This window comes from Caretta caretta, chromosome 10 (assembly GCF_965140235.1).
Source record: "Caretta caretta isolate rCarCar2 chromosome 10, rCarCar1.hap1, whole genome shotgun sequence".
Taxonomy (NCBI): domain Eukaryota; kingdom Metazoa; phylum Chordata; order Testudines; family Cheloniidae; genus Caretta; species Caretta caretta.
This window is the reverse complement of record NC_134215.1, coordinates 58860436-58877172: the sequence shown is the minus strand read 5'-3', so window position 1 is coordinate 58877172 and position 16737 is coordinate 58860436. Positions and strand designations below refer to the sequence as shown.

Here is a 16737-nt window from a genome sequence, read left to right as displayed (position 1 = left end):
TTAGTTTGGAGAAACACCAAATGAAACTTGCTGAGGTCACCCTCTCTGTAACTAGGAAGCGTGCCCATTTGTACTGGGCCTGCATTACACGACATCTGCATTGACTGGAAGAGATGTGCCTACATGTGCACCTTTGGAGACAGGGACTTAGCCCTGATCAGTTTTCCCAGGGACTTCAACGGGCATTGCGACAGACTCTTAAAGGAATGTTTTGGGAGTGTATAGTGCATGCACACCACGCCAAACACAGCAGAGAAAACTTGCCTGTAGAAAAAAGATTTTAATTTGGCAAACGTTCCAACACCAGGAGACCACCAGTTACAAGATTAGGGAAGGACAGTCAAGAGGTTGAACTTTGCCTGTGAAAGGCTCTATGCCAGCATTGTTTGCTGAGAGTTTGGTAGCATAATGCTATTTGTTTTTAAAAAATTAATAATAGGGAAAAAATCCCTTAAGGCTCTGACTTAGGCCATCTCTACACTACCACTTACGTTGGCAAAACTTACGTTACTCAGAGGTGTGAGAAACACTCCCCACCCTCTCACTGACATAAGTTTTGCCGGTATAAATGGTAGTGCGCCTAGCGCTATGTTGGCGGGAGAGCTTTGCCCGCCCACATAACTACACCGCGTATTGAGGTGGTTTTATGTTGTCGACGGGAGAACTCTCTCCTGTCGGCATTGAGTGGCTACATGGGTGATCTTACAGTGGCGCAGCTGCATCGGTACAGCTGTGCCTCTGGAAGCTCGCAAGTGTAGACATGGCCTTGGTAATGAACGATGGTATTGTATAAAATGACCCAATGTTTAGAAGGGTCCAATAGCTCCAAACTGAACACTGAGTGTAACAGTAGCATACTATGTTGCGGCAATTCAGCAGTATCTAGGTGCTTGGATGGCCAAGAGATCCTTTTTTCTCTGTATGATCCCTTGGAAAATATTCATCTGGGGTAAAATTTGCACCTGAACAGATGGCCAGCACAAAGTGAATGTATTGCTTTCACGTTACACATGGCCTGATTTTGAGGCTGTAGTGTGTTGTAGAGCTTCAGTTTTAGTATTGTGCTCAAACATATCAGCCCAACCAGCTAGGTGCCTGAATATATTCTGCCAAGTAAGCAGCTAGGTTAGAAACAAAGCCCTGTCTGTTTTAATAAGGGTTGTTAATTACTGACTGCTTCAGCATATGAAAATGAACTTGGCTATTTCTTTTGAACTGTGCCTTTAGAAGTTCAAGATAGGGAAGTACAGTGTTTATTCAAGAGGCCTGTGAATCTATGTATCCTCAGCTAGATTATCACTTTGTAACATTCACAGATAGTTAACAAAACAAATGGCTTTGACTGTAATGCAGGAGCTGAGTTCTTCAACTTCTTCCCAGCAACCAGACCTGCCGTCTGATAATCTAACAAGGTGTGCTCCATTTCAGCAGTGGGAAAGGGGGCCCACTGTCCGTCATTTCTCGTAAGAATTAACTTTTGGTCTGAACGCAGAGCTAACTTCAAATATTCGTTACAAAATATTGCTAAACTCTCTACTCGGTTTGGAAGTGAATGTCATCAATCCTGCTCTGAAATTAATTTCTCAGTGTGAAGATGCTTATTATTAGAATTATGAGTCTTGAAAAGTCTTCCTCACAGGAGCAGCCCTGTTGAAGTCACCAGTGTAACTATGGGCAGAATCTGGCCTGTTGTCTGCATGCATGAGGAAGGGCTTTCTGAATCAGGTTCTAGATTAGGAATGAGCAAATGAGTTAATAAAAAAAGAAAATCTTCTTTTCTTGTAGCCCTGCTGGTTGGTACAGTTATCCCTAAAGTGTAAAATTGTGGCAGATATACACAGCTATCCTTTGGGGGCAATGCTCGTTTGGATGCTCCGTGAAACTTTCTGAAACATCTAAATATTACCCAAAATATCACTGCTATTGTCAGTAACATCATGATGTAAAAACAACAAGGAGTCCTTGTGGCACTTGAGAGACTAACAAATTTATTTGGGCATAAGCTTTCGTGCATGCCCAAATAAATTTGTTAGTCTCTAAGGTGCCACAAGGACTCCTCATTGTTTTTGCTGATACAGACTAACATGGCTACAACTCTGAAACCTGTCATCATGATGTCAAAGTCCCATATCTCATGAAGTTCCAGGGCTGGTAGCAATGCTTATCCTATTTCTAACCCAGACAGTTATTAGACATCATACCTGTCACCTTTCAGGCATTGAATATTGCTCTACTGGGGTTGGACATTTATATGGATAACCAGAGTTAGCATAATTAATGATAAAAATGTGAAAAGGGATAGTAAATCTCATGCTTCAAGGTTTAAACCAACCCCTGAGTATTAGAGATCAGGATGAGACCGAATGTGGAGGGCAGATTATCCCACATCTCCCTAGCGCATCTTCCTCTGAAGCATCTAATACTGGCTGCTGTCAGAAACAGGATACTGGGTTAGATGGATCTCAGGTCTGATTTAATCTGACAATTCTTATGTTCCGAAGCATTGCACCAGTATAATTTGGGGGGGAAGAACAAAACATTTTTCAAAAGTTTTAAAAACAAAGAGAAGTTCATTGATAATGCTAAGATGTTATTAAAATTTGGAATAAAATTCTAGTGGGGAGGGATTAGTGGGCAGAGTGCAGGTGAGAAAGGCAAAAGAGCATACTAAATTCAATTTTATAATGAGAATATTCCACCTTCACTTTAAGGAGAAAGGAGAATGACATGAGGTATCCGTGATGTGCAAGGTTTTTTACTAATGAAGGAGCAGAGGATTCTGGGAAGTTGGGGCTATTTTCTCCTTTCCCAAGTGTCTATGAAACTTACTCTTCTGTATACTTATCTAAATCTATAAGGTTTAGGTAATGGAAGTGGCTGAAATTTTTTGAATGAATTTTTTTTCATCCTAAAATGCCCTTTAATATAGTAAACTTCATAGTACAGTATAGTTTTTTTTTTGTATTTTTAAAAAATATTTAGTTGCAAAACCCTAAACCAAATCTTTTTCATATTCTTTTTTCCCTCTTCTTCTTCTCCCTTTTTCAGTGGCAAAATGGAAAAAAGAAGAGTAAAAAGGAGAGAGAGGGGCTAAAACTAAAAGTCCAACTATTTCTGAAACCAAAAATTTGATAAAATCTTCAAATAAACAAAAACTTGTTCCCTTTCAACATCTGTGGGATAAATTACTTCGGAATTTTCAAAATTTGTTGTGAAAACTCTTTATAATTTTGAGTAGATTTTGTTCTAAAGTTTGTTTATGCTTTTTGAACTCCCACCCAGATTTCGGGTAACTAGAGTGGGTGGCTAGGTACTTTTTATTTCCCCGCGTCATACTATAACAATTACGATAAACTATGTGGCTCAGCTTTTCATAAGTGACTAATGGTTTTGGATACCTCAATTTTTGAGTGTCCAACTTGAGAAACCTTAAAGGGATCTGATTTTCAGAGAATGTGTGCACAACACTTTCTAAGAACTGGACTCCTTTTCACTAATTACTCCTGAAAATTTTGGCCTATAACTGTAAAAATCTGACCAGAACATCTCAAAAAACTGGAGGAATTTCAGACTGACATAACTGTTTTAGAATATTTTCAGTACATTCTAAATGCCTGAAGATAATACATACATTCCAGCTATGAGCCTTATTAAATGAAAAGTAAACTGTCTATGTCATTTGCAAGTCTGTTTTCTTGTGATGTTTTTTGATGAAAGGTTTCTGTGGCTTAAAGAGCACCACCCCATCCAAAGCTGGCATGTTTTCTGCAAATATTGATGCCCAGAAAATCAGCTCATAGTACAGAAATCCGAATCCAGCTTCTGATTAATAGCACTAGATTTTTTTTTTTTTATGGACAGCTCATGCAGAGAATTCAAAAGAAAAACAAACATTTCATGGAAAGCACTTGGTATTTTGGTGGATAGAATTCAAGCAGGTGCAGGTTTACAAGCAAATTCAAATACAGGAATGAGTAAACACTGCTGTTTTGCCTGTAGCAGAATGGATCACACAGACCAGCTGGAATTTAGATGGATTTTTTTTAAATGAAATAATAATAATAGGCAACTTTTATTATATTACTAAGCCAGTAACCCAACAGAGGAATGGGAAAACACCATGGATTTCAGTATTTTTAATTTTTTCAATCAAATTACTTAATTTTGTAAGAAAATGAAACAGCACAAGGAAAAAGATTTTACGCGTGCTGTGTTTCCAAATAATATACCTCTCATGAGATGAACTTTAAGCAAAGGGGAAAAAAGTGTTTATATTTTTTTTCTTTATATGTTTGTGCGGTGTCTCAGGGTTTGCATGACAAGTTACATGTTTCTTTATCTGTCATAGGAATATATTCTTACATTTTGGAAGAGGGATTAGACTGCTGACTTTTCAGAACCTCGACATTTGGATTTTGAAAGTTTAAGAATACTATGTGGAGTAGTTTTCAAAATGGGTGAACAATAAGCCATCGTCTTAAACCTGGATCTCCCCATTGTGTGATACAATTCCTGCTTATCTGATCTTACCAAAATCACCTTCATGATGAATTTCAGGATCCAACAGACCTCCGTGAACTGTAGTTCAATATACACTTGGAGGATTTATTGTATCCGGTTTTGTCTACTAGAAGAAAATGAGAAAACCAGACAAATCAACTATTTGTTAATCATCTCAATAGCATGGGAATTTAAACAAATGTTACATATGCCTTCAAACAAATGGTCAGCTTCTGAAGCACATGTTTAGTTAGAACACTTCTGGCTCTCGGGTGATATTTCTCTCATGGTCTTTCTAAGAATACTGACTATGCCTAAATTTCTTCCGAGAGTTAACTTACAAGTGCCACTGAGCTAAAGAAATTGTCACATCTGACATTACAACTGTTCTTTACTATTCTAATGAAGCAAAAAATCACACGTCTTCCACGGGGAGAAATTAAAGTGCTTGACCATCTGCATATGCATCATTCACAGGTTGGGCCTTGTTCCCGTGGTATCTGATTTTGATGTTAACAAATATAGAGTTTTGTTCCTGAATTGATACTTTTTGAACTATGTTGATAGAAATCAACTCATGTTTTCTTTTTGTTCCCTGATTTATTTACAGCACATGTTCTTAATTTGGGTACATGCAAACATGTCAAGAAAGAACTGAAGACCAGCATTCCGAAATAGATGCTGTCTGCTTCATTTCATTACTTTCTTCTAAAACCGAAAAGAACACTCATGACAACAACTCAAAGCTTCCATCCTGTATGTTTTCATGCCTGGAGCAGGCTGAACTGTGCTCTTCGCCATGGGCAGGAGAATCAATGCTAGGGCATCTAGGTCAGGAGAAGTCAAGAGTAAGAACGTGCAGGATCTACTGTAATACATTCTCTTTTGTGTCGCCACTCGTCACCATTGCCATAATCTTCACCACCGAGATACCGTTTGCTAGAACCAATAGCAGAAGCTAGAGTTTCAGTGTCTATTCTGTCAGGTCTGAACGGATCCAGACATTGACATTGGGGACTCCAGTATGAATCATTCAAAACTTAATCTTTCAAGAAGCTACGAAATACTCGCTTGAAAGGGCTTGTGTGTATTTTTGGAGGAATGATCATACATCAGACCCTCTCTTAGCCCAGTTCCTCCTGTTGGAAAAGCTACTCTATTAACTCCCCATGCCAAACTGTTATTCTAAATGATCCTGACATCAGTCATTCCCCTCCTCATTATTTAATTCAACTACGCTCCATAAGACTTGCATTAATCACAAGTAATTCATGAAATGCAGATGTGTCATTAACTTAATGTCTAATAAGAATTACATCAGAAGATTATTTATATGAACAATAAAGTACATTGATTAATAAAACATTTATGTGTCAGTGACAATCAGTTCAGGCTCCTGCAACTTCATTCATTCGTTATTTGTTTATATTGGAGGAGTGCCGAAGGAATCTTTAGTGATTTCTTTGATTTGTAAGAAAGTTTAGATACTTTGGGCCAAATTCCACTTTCAGGTACATGCCTGCAAACCCTCTGACTTCAATGTGAATCTAATCTTGGACAACATTCTGCCTTTTTTCCGTTAGCTGGGGAGAGGGCCACTTGGTTTGGTTAATTGCACCTTTTAAAATGTGGTGTGCATTGCTGTTGGAAATGAGTAAGAAGTGAGCGAGAACATGGATACTTTCACAACAGTAATTTCCCCACTGAAAGAGAGAGAGAGAGAGAGAGAGAGAGAGAGAGGATGTACTGGGCACATTGGCTTACTTATTGTCAGCTCTTTTTCTCACTTTAAATTGCAAGCTATTTGTAGGAACAGTCAATAATTTTCCTATTTTTTGCACAAATTCTAATTTCAGTATGCCAGGATCAGGGGCAAAAATGTCCACCAATAAATACTTCCACATCTCAAAGGCAAGAAGCATTATGTATGGCAGTTCTTGAGGATCTTGCCATTTACAAAGCTTAAAACCACAAATTAGGGCACGGATATTTAATACTTCAATAAAACAAACATTAAAAATCACAAATTTATTTTATAAAATACTCTTTCCCTTGAACAGCAATTATGCTTCCCAAAGCAGGCATGCTTTCCATGCTAATGAAACCAAGGGGAGCAGATGGTTTCCTCTATAAATCCATGCATGGAGTGTTGTGCCATTGGAATAATGCTTTAAAAGCTTTACATAATATTACAGAGAAGGGTTAGAGAAGGAGCTTGCCCAGTATTTACACAGAGGAGTAGGGTTTGGGAAACCTGGCTTAGGAATCTCCCACTGACTTGCTGTGTGACCATGAGGAAGTCATTTACCTGCTTTGTTTCCCTATTTCTGCATCAGTCAAATGTAGCTCATTACACCCACTTTGATTAAGCTCTTTGTGCAATACATTCTTATTTATCACAGAAGGAGAGAGAGTTTTCTATTCAGCAATTAATATGCCTCTGATTGATGTGAGTCTCTCAACTAACTACAGACGGTGCTGCTCAGGGCTCCACTGCAGATCACAAACTTATTGTAAGAATATTTTCAACTTGAGTATTTTCAGTGACCATAGAAAAAGCATTTTCCTAGCGAAAAAATGCAAGAGGAGAAGTCACGGAGCAGCAGTTCTTTATTGGGACTTGGTGAATATTTCTATAAATATATTACTTCAGGCCCTGACAGTAAGGTGCTTGTGTATATCTTTACCACTCTAGATTGCTAAAGGCCTTTTTAGATTGTTATTCTGAACATAAAGCAAGCAAATGGCAGAGAACAAAGATCTCGCTTCCAAATTAACATGCACGTAGACTGAACTTAGTACTACTGGGGTAGCTCCTCAGTTTGCTATCTATGAACCCACAGAGGAGAAGTCAGAACTGTGCATGAAGGCTAGAATTTCCTCGTTTTATGCCAGCTCCAGGACTCGCTCCCCATCCTATTTCTTTTCAGTGTGATCATGTGTTCAGGATTTTAACTGGCTGGTGTAACTTGCCGGAGGCTGGGCTCTACGTGTGCTAGTTAATGAATGGCCTGTTCAAAAGGCAAGGCGGGGTGTATGTGTGTGGGGGGAAGGGGTGTTGTAGCTGACAGGCTCTTTCGTGAAGCCCTGTTTCTGCTTTGGCGCCCCCTATGGGAAAGTACACAAAATCTAGGCCCACGTTTTGAAGCACTGGGTGGGAATGACATACGGAACTGGGACGCAGGGAGGTGAATTTACCTTACTGTGGGTTTATTGTCACATTCTTCTGAGCGGGGCAGAGCACTAGGTGTCCCAGTGGTGGAGCCTCCACTGGTTTCTAGCCATTCCAGTGGAAAGGAAAACAGCTTAGGAGTGTGACTTTGGGGAGGAAAACTAATGCACAGAGGACAGTTGCTTTGAATGTAGTAGGTCTGCTTATGTGCTTAAAGTTAAATACCTGTTTAAGGTTTTGCCCAGATCCCCAGCTCAGGAGTCTTACTCCAGTGGAGTGACTTTGATGGCAGAAATCTCTCATTCAGTGAGCAGTGAAGAAATTATCATTTCTTTCTTTCATACCTTGGCCACTGTTTGTCTGGCTTATTTTTAAAGAATGGCAGGAAACTCCATGCACCCTCAAGGTTTAGAAAAACCCTCAAACACATCTTGCCAAATATCTACAGCCATCTGTCTCAGATTGCACCCACACCCACAAACACACCATCCCAGGCAGCGTTCCATAGAAACCAAACTGTGATTGTGTGAATGGCTACAACCATTTTTTCCTCTAGCCGTGTGTTGATAATACGTGTAACTACAAAAAACCCCAAACATCCAGAGAGAGATTTTCACAGGATTTACATTCAAACATGTTTTAGGAAAAGTTGTATATAATCCATCCCATCACACCACTGTGGCTTTGACTGTGCGTGCACACACATCGCAGGCTTCTGATAGCTCCCGGACCAATCCAGCTTTGCTCTTGTGCTGATGAAAGCACTGGATCTCCCTGATGTGTGTGTGTCAAGCCTCTGATATTAGAACAGTGCTTTGCAAATGTAAAGCAGTGCACAACTGTTGAGTGTGACTATTCATAAATAGGATCCTCATGTGCTTTACAAATACTAAACATCCCAGTGCCCCGAGACATGGGTAAGTGTTGTTGTCTCCCTTTTACAGATAGGTAAATCTGGTATGTGAATTGCCCAGTGCTACAAGGCAAGTCAGAAGCAGAAAGAGAAGTGAAACGAGGAGTCCTTAGTTAGCCCTGTATCACACACCAGCCACTAGACCTCCCACACCTTACAGAAAAGTCCCATAGACTGTAATGGGCTGAAACTTACAGGCTTCTATAAAAATGACTCTAAAACCTGTACTTTTAATAGAGAATTATAAGTCCTGCTTGCTTTTTTTAAACTATCTTCTAGAGTTTTGTATAAGGGCTATAATTCTATATTAAATTCTAATCTACAGTATGGTTGGGGGAAATAATAACCTAGAGAGAAGTTATCATTTTCTATTCTATTGTGTACAGCTTTTCCCATAAGCTTCTTCTCTCTGGTGTGAAATGGTTTAGTTTCTCCCCCTATGAAAGTTTCCCTTGAAGACACAGTTGGGGAGAGCAAATAGCACACCCAGAGGGCCGGGCTTGGAGAAGACAAGGTCTTTGGTATGCCTGGTACATCCAGGCACAGCTGTTTGCATTTGTGGACAACTTGGCCCCACACCTCCATTCAGCATGTAGTCTGGAGGTGAGGAGTAACTGCTGAGCCGCCTGCTGATAAGAGGCAAAGCAGAGATAAGCATCTTCTGCTTCACAGCTTTTATCTGAAAACAAGTTAATGATTATGCTCTTAACACTGTTAGCAGAATGCGCTCAGGCGAGCTTGTGGGGAGGTTGTGCTCCAGCAGAGGACTAGAAAGACACCATTTGTCCACAATAATATTCCAAACTTTGTCCAGGGAAAAAATTCACCTAGGATGTGGTGGAGATAGGTAACGAATGAAATGTACATAGCTCTTTACGGGAGGGGAATCGAAGAGGAAGAGCCTGAAGAAAAACCTATTCACATTGACAATCCCAAGTGACACTACCATAATACAGCAGGGAAGATCATGTGTGAAGGTCCATTAGCAATGCTCTCAACATTTGTACTGAAAAAGAGGCTCAACTTGCTTTGCCTTGGAACAGGATAAAATGAATCCACTCTTCTTTTATGCCACTGAATTATTTTTCATAATCAGCCCTTGTTCTGTGTGGTTTACCAGCCCTGCGTAGTTATGCAATAGCTCTCATATGGAGGGGAAAGTGATATTATGGAAAACTGTGCAGGCTTCTTCAAGTTTCCCACTATTTATGGCTTTGTGCCTAAAAACACAAAGTGGTGGAGCAGTGAAAGGTGTAACCTTTTGCCAGCATGAGGGCGTGGGATTTCAGTCTGAGTCTTGCAGCACTTTCAGACAGTAAAATTACATTCTGGTACCTCCCACCATTATCCCTTGTCCAAATGGAAATAAATCCATAGGCAAAGAGCTGATGTATCCAATATACCAATAAGGTGGCACATGCTCATCAAATGATCCACACAGGATTGTAAAACTAGAATGGATAGAGGAACATACAGGCATTCTCCAGGGAGACGAACTGAGGTTGTATGCAGTTCTAGAGAACTGAAGTAGGGAGCAAAAAGAGATTACAGGGGTACAAAAAGTTTTATGCTGGGGGACCTATTGTACTTGCATATTCTTTGAGGTGCCTCTCATTTGCAATGGCTTCAGACACGGTTTTTGCTCTGGTTCTGTATAGTCATTGCTTTAGGGCTTGAGGAAGGAGGATCAGTACTGTTTTAAATAAAGTAGCTCTGGAATATACTTAGAATGAGCATTCTTAACACAATGCTCATGTATTCTTGGCTGTTGAATGGAAACAAACAACCTACCAAAGGCTCACCATATTCTGTGTAACTTCTGTACGTTTAGCTATTATAATTGTAATTAGTCGTGGGCATGCATTAATAGCCTCAATGCGGTCAACAGTTAAACGCTTGTACCCTTTGAATATTAGACACCCCAGATATGATACTTCCTCCTTTGCGATCTGAGCCTTTCTAGCATTACATTTTTCCCCACTGTCTGCCAAACACTGCAGAGTCACTTCTAAGTCTTTCATGTGCTTTTGGCGATCTGGTGAGGAGATAAGAAGATCATCAACATACTGTACAACATAAGAAGCCATGTCTGGCAACTTTGCCAGCACATCAGCTAACACTCTATGAAACAAAGTAGGTGAGTTATGAAAATCCTGGCTTAGGCGAGTAAAGGTATATTGCTTCCCTTTATCAGTAAATGCAAACCAGAATTGACTGTCAGGGTGCACAGGAACAGACCAAAAGCCATTGCTAATGTCCAAGGCTGAAAACACTACGTGATCATTAGGTACAGTAAAAAGAATTGTACTAGGGTCAGCAACTAGGGGGGTGAGCCTGTCTGCATGCATGTGCTATTTCGATAATCAGTGGTAAGCCGCCACGATCCATCTGGCTTCTTAACAGGCCAGACAGGTGAATTACATTTTGACTGTATTTCTTTTACAACTCCCCTCTTTATCAACTCTTTGACTGTACTTTCTGCCTCTCTCAGGGCCTCTGGCTTAATTGGATAGGGACGTGCGGGAGGGGGAGGATTTCCTGTAATCACCACTGGTGGGACATTCATCAAACCACAGTCGAGTTTATCAGCTGCCCACACTCCCACTGGTCCTGGCAGCTCAGGGAGCAACTGCACAACGCACACACACGCCCCTGGGGAAGAATAGATCAGCGGCACATTAGCACTAGACTTTTGAGATGGTATTTGCAACGAAGGTGACTCACCCAAATTTAAATGACACCCCAATTTTCATAACATGCCAATTCCCATTACTTGTACCTTTGGCTTGTTTTGGCGCATAATAAAATCACCCCCAAAAACATTCTTCTGTCTCGATTAAAAGGGGCTTTGTCAGATATGCTTTCATACTTGCTCCCCACAACCCTGTTAAAGTAGTAAATTTAGAAGTCAAAGGTAATCCTGGAATATCAGTGATGGATACTGAAGCTCCCGTAGCTATAAGAATTTTACACGACGTGCCCCCAACCCTAGCATTTAGGTACGGACATGCAGATGAGCCATACTGGCTCGCTGCAATGGGGGCCGAAAGCCCCTAATCAGAGGATGTGTTCATGGAGTTATGGATTTGTATTAATTGGTCCCAAGACGTAGTCTCAAGAGGGTCTTTACCCTTGTTACTAGGGCAATTCTTGGACCAATGCCCTGTCTGGTCACATTTCATACACTGATCAGCTCTTCCACCCCCTTTCTTATAACATTCCTTTTTGTTATGGCCCAACATTCCACAGTTACCCCCTCCTACATTTGCTGCTTTAACTGCAGCAACAAAGCTATCTTCCAAACTCATGTTCAGTTTTCCTTTTCCTTTCTGTCCTTGGGTTTGCATTCTGTGCACCTTTTCTCCTGTACCCTGTTTCTGATTGTGTTTGCTAATGTTTGAAGCCCATGTTAATAATTCACCATAACCTGGAGGCTGAAAGTCAGTTTTCAGGGCTGCCTTCTACAGGCCACATACCCTGTCAAGTACCCCCTCTATGAACACAGCATGTTCACGAGTAGCATTCTGTTGCCCCCCCATACCGTTGATATAACTCAAACTTGTCTTCCACATATTTTTCAAAGGGCTCATTTGGATGCTGTTTTCGGTTAGCATATAATGAGTACAAATTAGTACCCGGCCCCAAAGCCACCATTACAGCCTGTCGGAAATTCCGCACTGCGGTTTCCATATCAGCTGAGGAGGCAAAAATAGCAGTTGCCCATGCAGAGTTATTAAAACCACCAGCAATCCTACTCCAGGCTGTGGCAGGACATTTTGCCATGGTGAAAACATCAAAAGCATGTAAGGCCTCCTACTACCATCCACTCCTGTGCCTTTTCCCAGAAGGGTAGGTTTGGGTTATTAAGCTGCAAAGATGGCAATTCTTTTAACATGCTCCGCAAGTCAGATGGACTCATAGGAGTATGCTCTAGGCAACTAACAGTAGCAGGGTCTCCTTCCCCTTGATTAGGATTAGGGACAGTGTGCACTTTCACCAGAGCCATGAAACTAGACTGATATCCCCATATTCCACATGTAGGGTCCAAAGGTGCTGAGGGACAAGATCTCTTTCCCTGCGAGTTTGCTTCTTTATACTTTTTTGCTTCTGCTTGCAGTTCTTCTACCTCTGCTTCTAACTCTCCCACCCTTCCTTTTAGCAATCACACTTTCTAACCAGCTGTTCATAATCAACAATTAAACACATACCAGCCATTTTGTCCTTCTCTTTGCTGTTTTTTAACCCCATATACCAACAGGTAACATAATATAATTGTTTAGTCGGGTAATCATCATGTGTTGGATATCCTTGTTTCAATGCCTTATCATATTGAGACAGGGCAGATTTTACAGCCAGCAACCTTACATCTACACTGAGGACATCATCTTCCTCTGATAAATATTGTGGTTTATGCACAAAATCAGTGTTACCCACCTGTAATTGGAGGTGGTCATCCTTCTTTATTTCAGTCATACAGCCAAAATATCTCAACAAGAGTGATGTAGTGGTGGGAGTCTGCTATAGACCACCGGACCAGGGGGATGAGGTGGATGAGGCTTTCTTCCGGCAGCTCGCAGAAGCTACTAGATCGCACGCCCTGGTTCTCATGGATGACTTTAATTTTCCTGATATCTGCTGGGAGAGCAATACAGCGGTGCATAGACAATCCAGGAAGTTTTTGGAAAGCGTAGGGGACAATTTCCTGGTGCAAGTGCTAGAGGAGCCAACTAGGGGGGGAGCTTTTCTTGACCTGCTGCTCACAAACCGGGAAGAATTAGTGGGGGAAGCAAAAGTGGATGGGAATCTGGGAGGCAGTGACCATGAGTTGGTTGAGTTCAGGATCCAGACACAGGGAAGAAAGGAGAGCAGCAGAATACAGACCCTGCACTTCAGGAAAGCAGACTTCCACTCCCTCAGGGAACTGATGGGTAGGATCCCCTGGGAGAATAACATGAGGGGGAAAGGAGTCCAGGAGAGCTGGCTGTATTTTAAAAAATCCTTATTGAGGTTACAGGGACAAACCATTCCGATGTGTCGAAAGAATAGTAAATATGGCAGGCGACCAAATATGGTTGGCTAAACGGTGAAATCCTAGCGGATCTTAAACATAAAAAAGAAGCTTACAAGAAGTGGAAGGTTGGACATATGACCAGGGAAGAGTATTAAAATATTGCTCGGGCATGTAGGAATGAAATCAGGAGGGCCAAATAGCACCTGGAGCTGCAGCTAGCGAGAGATGTCAAGAGTAACAAGAAGGGTTTTTTCAGGTATGTTGGCAACAAGAAGAAAGGAAAGTGTGGATCCCTTAATGAATGAGGGAGGCAACCTAGTGACAGAGGATGTGGAAAAAGCTAATGTACTCAATGCTTTTTTTGCCTCTGTCTTCACGAACAAGGTCAGCTCCCAGACTGCTGCGCTGGGCATCACAACATGGGGAATAGATGGCCAGCCCTCTGTGGAGAAAGAGGTGGTTAGGGACTATTTAGAAAAGCTGGACGTGCACAAGTCCATGGGGCCGGACGAGTTGCATCCGAGAGTGTTAAAGGAATTGGCGGCTGTGATTGCAGAGCCATTGGCCATTATCTTTGAAAACTCGTGGCGAACGGGGGAAGTCCCGGATGACTGGAAAAAAGGCTAATGTAGTGCCAATCTTTAAAAAAGGGAAGAAGGAGGATCCTGGGAACTACAGGCCAGTCAGACTCACCTCAGTCCCCGGAAAAATCATGGAGCAGGTCCTCAAAGAATCAATCCTGAAGCACTTACATGAGAGGAAAGTGATCAGGAACAGTCAGCATGGATTCACCCAGCGAAAGGTCATGCCTGACTAATCTAATCGCTTTCTATGATGAGATTACGGGTTCTGTGGATGAAGGGAAAGCAGTGGATGTGTTGGTTCTTGACTTTAGCAAAGCTTTTGACATGGTCTCCCACAGTATTCTTGTCAGCAAGTTAAAGAAGTATGGGCTGGATGAATGCACTATAAGGTGGGTAGAAAGTTGGCTAGATTGTCGAGCTCAACGGGTAGTGATCAATGGCTCCATGTCTAGTTGGCAGCCGGTGTCAAGTGGAGTGCCCCAGGGGTCGGTCCTGGGGCTGGTTTTGTTCAATATCTTCATAAATGATCTGGAAGATGGTGTGGATTGCACTCTCAGCAAGTTTGCGGATGATACTAAACTGGGAGGAGTGGTAGATACGCTGGAGGGCAGGGATAGGATACAGAGGGACCTAGACAAATTGGAGGATTGGGCCAAAAGAAATCTGATGAGGTTCAATAAGGATAAGTGCAGGGTCCTGCACTTAGGATGGAAGAACCCGATGCACAGCTACAGGCTAGGGACCGAATGGCTAGGCAGCAGTTCTGCGGAAAAGGACCTCGGGGTGACAGTGGACGAGAAGCTGGATATGAGTCAGCAGTGTGTCCTTGTTGCCAAGGCGGCCAATGGCATTTTGGGATGTATAAGTAGGGGCATAGCGAGCAGATCGAGGGACGTGATCGTCCCCCTCTATTCGACATTGGTGAGGCCTCATCTGGAGTACTGTGTCCAGTTTTGGGCCCCACTCTACAAGAAGGATGTGGATAAATTGGAGAGAGTCCAGTGAAGGGCAACAAAAATGATTAGGGGTCTGGAACACATGACTTATGAGGAGAGGCTGAGGGAACTGGGATTGTTTAGTCTGCAGAAGAGAAGAATGAGGGGGGATTTGATAGCTGCTTTCAACTACCTGAGAGGTGGTTCCAGAGAGGATGGTTCTAGACTATTCTCAGTGGTAGAAGAGGACAGGACAAGGAGTAATGGTCTCAAGTTGCAGTGGGGGAGGTTTAGGTTGGATATTAGGAAAAACTTTTTCACTAAGAGGGTGGTGAAACACTGGAATGCGCTACCTAGGGAGGTGGTAGAATCTCCTTCCTTAGAAGTTTTTAAGGTCAGGCTTGCCAAAGCCCTGGCTGGGATGGTTTAGTTGGGGATTGGTCCTGCTTTGAGCAGGGGGTTGGACTAGATGACCTCCTGAGGTCCCTTCCAACCCTGATATTCTATGATTCTATGATTCTATGAACAAGAAAACTAATAAACTTACTGCTACAATAGTTATAAAAGCATTAATTATACACTCTTCATATTGTGGATCACTATAACCCTTCATCTTTCCCTTTTTTTCCCTTTTTTTAACCTAAATATCCTCCAATCTCCATATTTTTAAATACAATTCTGTTTACAGACTAATAACAATTTATTCAAATCAAACACCCCAGACTGAAATGCCCAATCAGCAGATTGATCTGTTTTCCAATTTATTTGATCTGCACAATTACAATTTTCAGTTAGGAGGTCTGGGCCAGCCAACATAGTAACCAGAGGTACTTATGGCTATACCTGCCCCTACTCTAACTGTTCGTCCTTATGGCCTCTTTGATTTCCCACTTCAACAACACTTAGTCAGAGGAACTTACAGCTTAACCAGCCCCCACACTAAGTACAACGTCTTAAGACTGTGACCTAAATGTTTCAGAACTGCATAAAGCCCTTGAATTCCCCAGCGCCAAGACTTGCTTACTACAAAAGGTATGAGAGTCACCAGTCAGGTCAGAGACACACAACCAAATAAAAAACGAACAAACTCACCCTCTAATTGGATTGTAGGTTGTGATCCTGAAGGATATTTCTCACCCTGCTCGCTGTGCCAAGAAACTGCTGGGATTTTGTGGTTCCCAGTAATAACTAAATGAGTCAGATGCCGGGCAGAACCAAGGGTCTTTGAAACTTTACTCAATTCAATAAGACTTAATTCAATGTGCACAAAGGGAAAGCCCCTGGTACAAAAATCAGCCAGAGTCCCTCCAGCAAGGAGCCCCTTCCATTGCTATTTTATAGCACATGGCAGTTACATAACACAAACCTCTAGCCAATCATATTTAACCTTTCCATATATAGATTTGTTCATCACATGCTTATACTTCTCCACGCCACATGTTGAGCTCACTCCCCTCCCCTTGGCCTTTTCTAGAATGTTCCTAAGGTGGTGAGCCACAGCATGCTTCTTTATGCATACGTACCTTCTAAATCACATTTTGTTTAAAATGAACACAAGCATACCCTTCAACGTGCAGTGGCATCTTTGCTTACTAGCACGCTTGTAGTGCATGGCTAGCTCA

The 16737-nt window shown here is 41.8% G+C and overlaps 1 long non-coding RNA gene across 1 annotated transcript in view; it reads right to left on the bottom strand.

The window, feature by feature from the left end:
* LOC142073493 (uncharacterized) overlaps positions 1-16303 on the bottom strand; it is a 31197-nt gene extending 14894 nt beyond the window's left edge. The window contains exons 1-2 of the long non-coding RNA XR_012670379.1: positions 16208-16303; positions 13020-13217 (exon numbers count right to left, since the gene is read on the bottom strand). This is a non-coding gene — a long non-coding RNA (uncharacterized LOC142073493). The remainder of the gene's footprint in view (positions 1-13019; positions 13218-16207) is intronic.
* Between the last annotated feature and the right edge of the window lie 434 nt (positions 16304-16737).